The sequence below is a fragment of the Trachemys scripta genome, chromosome 7 (assembly GCF_013100865.1).
Source record: "Trachemys scripta elegans isolate TJP31775 chromosome 7, CAS_Tse_1.0, whole genome shotgun sequence".
NCBI classification, from domain to species: Eukaryota; Metazoa; Chordata; order Testudines; family Emydidae; genus Trachemys; species Trachemys scripta.
Genome location: NC_048304.1, coordinates 1,284,226 through 1,294,829, shown reverse-complemented (window position 1 = coordinate 1,294,829; position 10,604 = coordinate 1,284,226). Strand labels below are relative to the sequence as shown.

General features: G+C 65.8%; 1 protein-coding gene across 1 annotated transcript in view; it reads right to left on the bottom strand.

Annotated features, from left to right (window-relative positions):
* Window positions 1–4,195, bottom strand: part of LOC117880930 (G-protein coupled receptor 22-like) — a 9,807-nt gene extending 5,612 nt beyond the window's left edge. Inside the window, exon 1 of the mRNA XM_034777536.1 lies at window positions 144–4,195. The gene's annotated coding sequence lies outside the window, so the exon portion shown is untranslated. The remainder of the gene's footprint in view (window positions 1–143) is intronic.
* Between the last annotated feature and the right edge of the window lie 6,409 nt (window positions 4,196–10,604).

The window sequence follows — 10,604 nt, the reverse complement described above, 5'->3', positions numbered from 1 at the left end:
CCCGCAGCCCCCGCCAGCCCAGCCCTGCCCCCGCAGCTCTGCTAGTGCCCTTCACTCCTGACCCGCAGTCCCCGCCAGCCCAGCCCTTTCCCCCCCCCAGCTCTGCCAGTGCCTCTCACTCCCGACCCGCAGCCCCTGCTCACCCAGCCTCAAGGGGCCGTGTCATCACAACCATCTGGGCCCCGGGTTTGTGCTGTGGAGATGTGTCCTGGGGCGTCACTTCCTACCTACAGACCATGGCAGAGCTGCCCAGCAGCCATTGCTTAGCGCCGGCACCTGGCGCGCCGACCCCTCGGCCCTGGCACCACCCCGGGGCCTGCGCCGCACCCGGCAAAGAACTTCCCTCAGGCTCACTGGGGGGGGAACCCGGCTCCATCAGTCACTGAAAGCAGCAGCTCCCTGCTCGTTGGAGCCTTCACCGCGTGGCCGCCCTCAACCAGCTGCTGCCTCTTCCCAGGGCCAGGCGGGCACCGTGCCAGGCTCCTCCTGGGCTGCCACCTCCTGACAGCTGAACTCAGCCCCTGGTCCCGGCTCCTTGCCAGGCTGGTTCCAGCGAGAGCAGCTGCCGGGTGACCTTAGCAGGTCACTGGGCGGGAGGCAAGGAGCGGCACAGCTGCTGCGGGTACTGCCAGGGCTGCACCTCCAGCTGCCAAGCCAAGGGTCCTTGCTCTGACGCTGCCAGGCTGTGCCCGCTGGCCCCGGGCATGGGAGTGCTGGGGACACAGGGGGTGCCAGGGCATGGGGGTGCTGGGGACCCAGGAGGGTGAAGGGGGGCAGCTCTCCAGCTCCAGGTTGGACTCTTCCATCCGCGTTCTCGGGAGATAAGCAAGGAGGCAGGAACACGAAGCCTACGGGGGAGCCAGGGAGACCTGCTCCCTCTGCAGATGCCCGGGGGGGCTGCCACTGCCCCGGGCTCCCTCAGCCTAGGGCGCATGGGCACGACCTGGCAGACCCTGCCCACAAACAGCATCCACTTGTCAGGGAGAAGGGAGGGGAGGTGGGATGGGGCCGTGTCCTTGCAGGGGAAGGAATTTTAATCAGCTGCCTGGCTGACTATTACCAAGGTTCAAGGAAATCTCCTTGATAAGGTCTCGGGGCTGGAATAGCAGGGGGCTGTGGGTCGGGAGTGAGGGGGGGTAGCAGGGGGCTGCGGGTCGGGAGTGAGGGGCACAGGCTATAACCTGTTCAGGAAGGACGGAGGGGCCAAGGGGGGCGGGGGGCTCTGTGCCAAACACCACTGCTGGACCTGAGTCACCGACAACTCCGGGGGGAGGAGGGGGGGCTCATGGCCCCGTGTCCCAGCAGAGGGTTTCTCACACTGGGGGTTGCAAGGCTTGTGTAGGGGGGTCGTGCATGTGGCAGTGGCTGCCAAGTGCCCAGCTCTGCCAGCAGCAGCGTGGAAGTGTGTGTGGGGGTTGCTTTTTACGGGGGGTCATCACAGCCTGGAGTATTTTCGAAGGGGTTTCCAGCCCCCTGTCCGAGCAGCTCAAGCACCAGCAGGATCACACAGGAACAGGCCGTCTTGGCGTAGGACAAATCTGGGCGATCCTGGGGCCCTTCGACAGGAGGGACGTGCTCTGGGGCTCCCGCTGCCAGGGCTCAAACCTCCATTCGAGTGACAATCTCCTGACTTGGCACGTGCAGCCGACACTGGGCTCTGCCTTAGAGCTTGTCCTGACAGACACAGAGGGACCCGTGGCAGAGCTTCGGGACAAGTGTTCAGGGCTTGATCCCATTTCGAATGTGGAGCAGAACAAAGTCCAGCCCAGTAACATGGATTCACACTCGGTGCTTTAATGGGGCCAATTCCACAGAGCTGGAAATCATTACGAGCCAACTCAGCTGGGAAGAATGTAACAGGAAAACGGGAATGCTCATTGGGAATCGTTCAAGAACCCCGCACTCAATGCCCCCAAAGCCTCAATCCCACAACTGAGGAAGGCGGCTGCGGTGGTTACCAAACCAACCTGGCTTAGACAGGAACTCAAGGCAGCTGTAAAAATAAAAGAATCATATCTAAGCATGGGAAGAGAGGGAAGGGGGCAGCAAAGAATACAAGACAGAAGATGGGACTTGTTGAAAATAGATAAGGGAAGCCAAGGGACACACGGAGAAGTCTACATCCAGCAGAGTTAAGGACAATAAGAGTTGTTTAAGTATATTAGGACTAAAAGGATCCTGGCAGCTGTATTGGTGATCTCTCTCTTTCCACTCCACTAGCATCTCTGGAGGATGTTCAACAGGAGCTACTACAGTCAGACTTTTTGAAATCATCTGGTTCAGATAACTTGGATGTAAGAGTTTTAAAAGAGCTGGCTGAGGAGCTCACTGAGGTGTTAATGCTGATTTCTGACAAGTCCTGGAGCCCTGGGGAAGTTCCAGACCGTCAGCAAGCTCCTGTTGTGCCAGTTGTTAGAAAGGGACGACCAGGGTAATTACAGGCCTGTCAGCCTGACGTTAATCCCAGGCAGGTAATGGAGCAGCTGATACAGAACTCCATTAATAAAGAATTAAAGGAGGGTGATGTAATTAATGCAAATCAACATGGGCTTATGGAAAACAGATGGCGTCAGACTGACGAGCTGACAAGCGTGCAGCTGCAGGGAACGGTGGTGACAGTATAATTAGATTTCTGCAAAGCCTCTGACGGGTGCTGCGTGGCGTTTTGTTCCCAAGATTAGAACAATATACAATGACCGACCGTGGCCCACATTACACGGATTAGAAGCCGGCTCACTGCTAGGTCTCAACATGGAATTGGAAATGGGGAATCGTCATGGGGCTGTGCCAGGGGGGTCCTACAGGGTCGGGGCTTGGCCCTTCGCTATTTAACATTTGTACCAATGACCTGGAAGAAAACAGCAACTCGTCACCAGTAGAGTTTGCAGATGGCCCCCAAAGTGGGGCCGTGGGAAATCACGCAGAGGGGCAGCGCTCGAGACAGACAGGAGTTTGGACGGGGAGGGGAATTAACGCTGGGCCAGTTTCCAGAGGCCGCGGCGGGGTCTCCAGGCCGGGCCATGGTTCGAGGGAGCGGATGATGCTAACGGGGGCAGGGCACTGCCCTCTGCTGGCCGGGGTCAGACTAGGGGTCACACTGGGTCCTGCTGGCCTGGGGCTCGATGGAGCAGCTGCCCAGCCCACTTGGCATGTCACCAGAACAGGGTCACGTGCCAGCAACTCGGCCACTGCCTGACATGTGCTGCCAGCCTCTGGGGTGACTGCCACGGCCCCTCCTCCAGCCCCCGTCCCGGGCGCAGCCACACCTGGGAGCCACACGCAGCTTCTATCTAGAACCCAGCACGTTCAAAGCAGCCTGCCCCCCTCGGCAGCCCCCTCCCTGCCCCCCAGGCCCGGGAAAGAGACAAAGGCCAGAGGGGGACGGAGGCTTGGCTGGTGGCCACTCAGGGGGGAAAAGGGCTCCAAGGCCCTGGGCTCCCCTCCCCCCAAGATGGACTTGGCTGAAAGTCACGGATTTCTGTGCTAACGAGCTCTGCCCCACACTGGGTTCCTGTTTCCCTGGCTGGCTGAGGTCCGTGTGCCTGGGGCCTTTGAGCGAATTGTGTGTGAATCTGCCCTGCGGTCCCTGCGCGCCGCGAGGCCGTTCCTGGGGGGCTGCTGCCCAGTGCTGCGCCGCTTGGAACCAACTGACACACTCTTGGGGGAGCCGGCGCTGGGCCCCGAGACCCCCGCTGTGCATGGGGGACCCCTCAGCACCACGCAGCCAGGGCAGGGCCTGCTGCCCAGAGGGGGCTCGGGAGGAGACACAGACAGTCAGGGCAGCTCCGAGGGGCTCCCATCTACCCAGCTGGTGCCACCGGGCAAAGGGCCGGGCAGAGCCGAATGCAGCCCCTGGCGCCGGCCAAGGCTGGTCATTCACCCCCAGTGTCTCCTGAGCCGGGGCCCCCAGCCTGGCAGACTCTGTCTGGGGAGTTTCACCTGCCGCCCCCCCCACACGGCTGGTCCCCCCTGCTCCCAGCTGGGGGTGTCCCCAGGACAGGCCATTCTCAGAGCCCGCTGGCTCAGGGACCCACCTGGCCCCAGGGGACGGCCTGTGGCCCTTGCTCACAGCCAGGCTGCTCACGGCGGCCGCCGGGCTCAGCCCATGTCAGACAGGCTGTGCTGGGCATGGCACGGGGCCCCCAGGGGCTGGTGGCTCCGAGGGGGGGCTCGGCGGGGGAGAGCGGGGCAGGGAGGGTTTGGGGGGAGTGGGGCAGAGGCTCGGGGGAGTGGGATGGGGAGTGGGCAGGGCTGGGGGGGCTCAGTGTGGGGCACACTGCAGCACAGAGCGCTGGGGACCCTGTGGGCAGGCCGGCTCAGCCTGTCTCGGGAGGGGCTCAGAGGTGGGCAGGACGCGAGGGGCTGGGACATCTCTCCTGCAAACAGCTGTCTGGCGGGATGCCCGTGGAAAGGGGACGAGGTGGTGATGGGAGCCTAGGAACTGGACAGAGCAGGGACAGCGGGAACGGCTGCTCTCCCAGCCCCCAGCACAGGGCAAGGGGTCGCGTAGTGAAACGCCAGGTGGGAGAGAGGCCTGCTGCCTGGGGAACCCGCTGCCACATGCCAGACGTAACGGGATTCCCAAAGGGACAGGCCATGGGCAGCAGTTCTACCAGCTCAGGCACAAACCTCCAACTTCAGGGCTCAAGCCAGTGCTCCGCGGAGACCCAGCGCCGGGCAGCTCCCCCCTCATCTGCTGCACCTTCCCTGCAGCGGCCGGTGCTGCCACTGCCAGAGACAGGCCTTGGCTCTGAGCCGGACCCCACCCGGGGCAGCTCCCGCCCGGCCGGGGTCCGACAGAGCCACTGCCTGCTCCTGTGGGAGCAGAGATATCTGCCATGGCTTGGCATTGCATGAGGCCGTGGGGCCGATGCCAGGGCGGAGCACCAGACGCCCCCTCCCAGCCAGTGCAGGAGTGTGCAGCCAAGAGCCGTTCCCCGTCACCTTCTGCCTGGCGCCGGAGACCCACCAGCGCCGCAGCTATCGACCTGCCTCTGGGCAGCGGAGACCGAGCGGCTGTAATTACATTGCTCCAGCCACAGGCTTCCCGTCTCTTCGTTAGCTTCCATCCCAGACTGCAGGAGTTTGTTAGCCAGCCGGGGGGGTGGCCCCTGCGCTGAGTCCAGGACAAACCGGCTGGGAAACAGCCCCCCAGTAACCCTGAACGCACAGCCCCAAAGCAGCGACTTCCCGACCTGGAGCCTCTCGACCACGTCCCAGGAACCCGTGCAGCTTGGGCAAGCCACCGACCAGCCCTGCTCCAAGGCTGGGGGCAGCAGAACCATGCGTGGCCACGCGCCCCAGGCTGGGCTAGCAGGGGCTGTGGGTCGGGAGGGAGGGGCACCGGCAGAGCTGGGGGGGGGGCAGGTCGGGAGGGAGGGGAGCCCAGGGCTGGGCTAGCAGGGGGCTGCGGGTCAGGAGTGAGGGGCACCAGCAGAGCTGGGCCCAGACCCCTCCTTTACCGTTTGCGGGAACATGCATCATCCGCGTGCTCTGCAGGTCACACTGGGGCCTGAGCCCCCAGCTCTGCCAGACGCGCCCCCTCCCCCCAGCTTGTGGCGCCGGCAGGAGCCGTGACGATCACCGCGGGAGGGGTGGGGGGGCGCCCTGCACCATTCATCTGCTGACAGTTCAAGGACTTGGCCCTGATCCCAAAGCAACTCCTGGGCCCGTTCCAGCTACGAGCGCCCCAGGCTGATCCCCAGCCACACGGCCGGAGCCGGGCCAGGCCGCAGCCCGTGGGATGGGGGCTGGAGAGCCCCCCAGCATCACAGAGCACAGCAAGCTTCACCTCTCCCCGGCCAGCTCCCCCAGCCACCCCCCACTCCAGAACCAGCCTCCCCCCAGCCACCCACCAGCCCAGCCCAACCCAGCCAGCTCCCCTGCCCACCCCGGCCTCCCCCCTAGCCAGCTCAGCCTCCCCCCGGCCAGCTCCCCTGGGGAGGTGGAGGGGAGGATGTAGGGAGGGTGGTAGAGGACGGGGGTACGAAGGGAGGATGTGAAGGGAGCGGAACAGGGGGTTTGACGTGAGGGGAGGTGGAGGGGAGGATGTAGGGAGGGTGGCAGAGGACGGGGGTACGAGGGGAGGTGAAGGGGAGGGAAAGGTAGGGGCACGGGGTACATGGGAGGGGTACACGGGGTATGGAGCATGGGGAGGGGTTACCGCAGATGGGAGTGGGCTGGGGACCCCGGGGCTCTCTGTGTAGAGGGGGCTGGAGCTGCCCCCGGGACCGGGAGAGCCTGGGAGTCTGCTGCCTGCCCTTCCGCTGCTTCTTTCCGAGGCCCGGCCGCTAGGCCCAGCCCAGCCCGGCCCAGCCAGCAGCAGAGAGCAGCAAACCCCACTGCCACTGCCTCAGAGGGGCTCGCCGCGAGCGGTGCCAGCCCAGGCTCAGCGCTGGCGCTACCCCTTGGGGGTGGGGGCAGAAGGCAGCGAGCCCCGCCAGGCGCGGTCCGAGTGAGCTGCAACTCGGCTCGCCCGCTCAGCCCGGGGGCGCTGCCCTGCCCGAGGCTGCTGGCGGAGCCTGGCTGTGGGGGGGTCGCGCTGACAGGCCGCGGCGGGAGGGGGGGAAGCCCCCCCCCATGGCTGCCGGCCACCAGCTTGCGCCCCCCCTCGCTCCTCTGGCCACGGCTGCCGGCTGTGCTTCGGGCCGCATGCCACGCCCCCCCCTCCCTCGGCCGGAGCCCCGGGAGGAATGGAGCGAAACCCCTGGACCCACTCTCCCGGCCGCAGCGCCGGACCCCGCTCCCTGCCCCGGTTGCAGCGCCGGCTGGAACACCGCGAGACCCCCGGACCCTCTCCTCCACCCAGAACCCCGGGCGGAGCGCAGTGAAACCCCCAGACCTGCTCTCCCGGCTGAAGCGCCAAATCCCGCTCCCCCAGCCAAAGCTCCGAGTGCAGCGAAACCAGCCTGCGCCCCCCCTCGCTCCTCCAGCCGCTTTTGGAAAGGCGCCGCTTTGGGGAAAATGTACCCCGCTAGCTACGCTACTGCCCCCAGCCCGGAACCAGCCCAGCCTCCCCCCGGCCGGCCTCCCTCCAGCCCGGAACCAGCTCGGCCTCCCCCAGTCCGGCCTCCCACCAGCCCGGAACCAGCCCGGCCTCCCCCAGTCCGGCCTCCCACCAGCGCGGAACCAGCCCGGCCTCCCCCAGTCCGGCCTCCCACCAGCCCGGAACCAGCCCGGCCTCCCCCCAGCCGAGGGGCCGGGATCAAGCCCATTTATACCTGGGGAAGCTCCACTCCACAGGCCAACGGCAGGCACAAGAGCCAGGGGCAGCGCTGGCAAGAGAAACCAGGAGTCCCAGGCCCCAGGCCCGGCTCTGCCCACCGGGCACCACCCGGTCTCGTAAGCCAGGCAGAGCCATGGACAGGCCTAGTCTGAGGTGTAGACCCTGGGCCCAGCCGCTGGAATGGGAGGTCACTGGGGTCTTTCCTCTGCTCCGCGTGGNCCCCAGGCCCGGCTCTGCCCACCGGGCACCACCCGGTCTCGTAAGCCAGGCAGAGCCATGGACAGGCCTAGTCTGAGGTGTAGACCCTGGGCCCAGCCGCCGGAATGGGAGGTCACTGGGGTCTTTCCTCTGCTCCGCGTGGGCAGGGCCCGACCCACGCTCAGCCCGGGCGTGACCACGGCTCATTTGACGCCCCAGAGGAGAGCGCATGTAACAGACTCAGTGTGACCTCGGGCCGGAGACGCCAGGGACCAGGCCCCAGCCCTGCCTGGCTCGGGTAGAGCCCGGTCCCCCACCCCGCTGCCAAGGGGCTGGGCCAGGCAGCTCCCACGCCAGCTCCGAGATGCTACCCGGGGCCGAAGCGGTGCAGTAACGAACCTGCGAGAGGCCGGGTGCCGCAGCAGGGCACAAGGCGGATTGACCTGGGGATGTCGCAGGGGAGTTTTACTGGGACTGGCTGCACTGGGGGTGGGAGACTCTCCTTGCGGGACGATACCTGAGCACGTAACATGAGAACCCAGGTAGGGGGCTGGGGCCAGGTGACTCCTACTGCCCGGGAAACTGGACAAAGGCTGGAGGAGGAACGAGGGGGGGCGAGGTGTGAGACGGCTGGAGGGGGTTTCAGTTTGGGGCTGGCTGGGGAAACGGGATGCAGACCCAGGACTGGGGTCTAAGCTCCTTGTGCCCCCAGAGGGACCTGGTTGTATCTACAAGCTCTGCTTGGGACTGTTCCTGTCTAATAAACCTGCTGTGTTACTGGCTGGCTGAGAGTCCCGGGGAATCGCAGGAAATGGGGGTGCAGGGACACCTCCCATCACACGGAGCTCAGAGGGACCGAGAGCTTCCAGCCCCGTCCTTATTTCAAATCCAGCCACAAAAGCTCCTCGGTTTGGCTAGACCAGCGGCCTCTGCTCAGGAGCTGCCCAGGACCAAGCGCTGTGGGGAGCTGAGAGAGCTGGGGCTGCGGGTCGGGAGTGAGGGGCACCGGCAGAGCTGGGGGAGGGGGGAGCCCAGGCTGGGATGTCTGGGGCTGCGGGTCGGGAGTGAGGGGCACCGGCAGAGCTGGGGGGGGGCNAGCGCTGGGGGCGGGGGGAGCCCAGGGCTGGGCTGGCTGGGGCTGCGGGTCGGGAGTGAGGGGCACCGGCAGCGCTGTGGTGGGACAGTTGGCAGAGCAGACACCTGTCACCTGTTCCCAGATGGCAGCAAGCTCTGGTTTTCCAGGTTAGTACGTTCACCCCTTGTGCCGCCGGCTCCCTGCGCCATGGGGCGGTGACACGCCAGGGGGACGGTGCTGACAGACCGAGCAGCCGCCCTACGAGGGAATCCCGGACGGTGCTTTGCTTCCTGCCCAGCGGCTGTGCGGGAGGGAACCCGGGGCTGGGGGCTGACAGAGGAATTGGTGGGTAATTAACGCTCAGAAACCCACCAGGAGGAGGTGACTGGAGAAGGTCCCTGATCCCAGGGAGTGAGTGCCCAGGCCCCAGCACCCCCCTCCTGCCACAGCTAAGCCCGTTAGCGCCCGCTCGGAGCCGGCTCCCGCCGCGCTAGGGCCAGGCTGCGCCCGGGGCCCAGTCCCCCGAACACACAGGTGCAGTTTGTTACAAGGGGCTGCAGGGTAACGGGCTGAGTGGGGCAGGCCCAGACACAGCAGCCCCACGGGAGATCCAGGTCTGACCCCTCAGCACCCCAGCACAGGCCAGCAGGGACCCTGAGCTGAGGGAAGCCGGGACGTGGCCCTGTCTGGTCGAGGTGCGTTTGACTCCCGATGGGCTAATCACACGTTCGCAGAACCACTCCGCATCTCCTGGGGACAGCCGGGGCCGGGGCGAGGAGAGATTCAGCTCCCAGTGGTGCAGGAGATGGCAGAGGGGCTCTGTGCCTCTGACGGGGGCCCCAATCTGCCCTGCGCGCCCCATGTCCCAGGCAGATCTGGACTACAGCCAGCGTCCCAGCCGGCAGACCTCGGTGCAGGCTAGCCAAGGTGCCAGAGGGTAGACAGACCCCTTGTGAGCCGAGACGGGAATCAGGGCTGGAAACCCCACTGCAGCAGCAGCCAATTCCAAGCCAGGTTTGCAAATTGAATCCCTCCATGAGCACAGAGCACTGGGGAGATCGAAGAGGAGATGGTCCGGCTCCAACGGCTCCTGGAGCCAGAGTCCTGCACCCTGGGGTGGGGGAGCTACAGGAACCCGACCCCGGTTGGCTCTTACCAGTAACGTTTAAACTCCAGACCCTGGGGCTGGTGGCCGGGGCCGAAGGACCCTCCACACAGATCCCAACACAGGCTGGTGGCCAAGGGGTGGGTCTGGCCCCAAAGCGCTTCCCAGCCCCGGCAACTCTACACAAAGGTTTCATTCCAGCCTGTGGCTGGGGCGACCCCACTGCAACCCGGCCACATGGAACCAACACGAATCTAGCCCAGCTCGCAGGGACAGACTGACGCCTGGGCGCTCCCCCACGCCCCCGTCAACCGCCGGCCCGGCATCATCCATCCCCCCGTGCTGGCCCCGCATCATCCATACCCCACATGCCAACCACCCGCCTGGCATCATCCATCCCCCCAGCCCGGCATCATCCATCCCCCGCCCGCCAGCCGCCGGCCCGGCATCATCCATCCCCCGCCTGTCAGCAGGGCTGCCGAGAGCGGGTTCGGGCCCCGGTGAAAAAATTTTTCGGGCGCCCCAGCAAGGGCGGACCGGCTAAACAGGGCCGACGAGAGGGCGGGGAAGCCGGGCTCCGGGCTCCCTTCCGGACCGCTAGGCCCTGGTAATTTGTACCAGCTTCCCCCCCTCACCGGCCCTGCCCGTCAGGTGCCGGCCTGGCATCAACCATCCCCCCCGCAGGCTGGCCCTGCGCCCGTTCCGCCTGGCAGTGCGGTGGGGGAAGGGTGCGTTTGCCTTTAACAGATCAGGGACTGACCTGCCCAGGGCTCTCGGGCACTGACTCTGAGGAGGGACCCCAGGCCAGCCCCTCGGCTGGGATTGTTACTGTGCCACCCAGGGCCCAGGCCCACACTGTGCTGGCCATGGTCCAAACCCAGCACAGATCTGCCCCAGACCAAACAGCTCAACCCCACACTGGCCTCCCGGAGCCGGGGAAAGAACCCAGGAGTTCTGGCTCCCAGTCCCCCTGCTCTGCCCCCCAGCCCCGAGAACCCAGG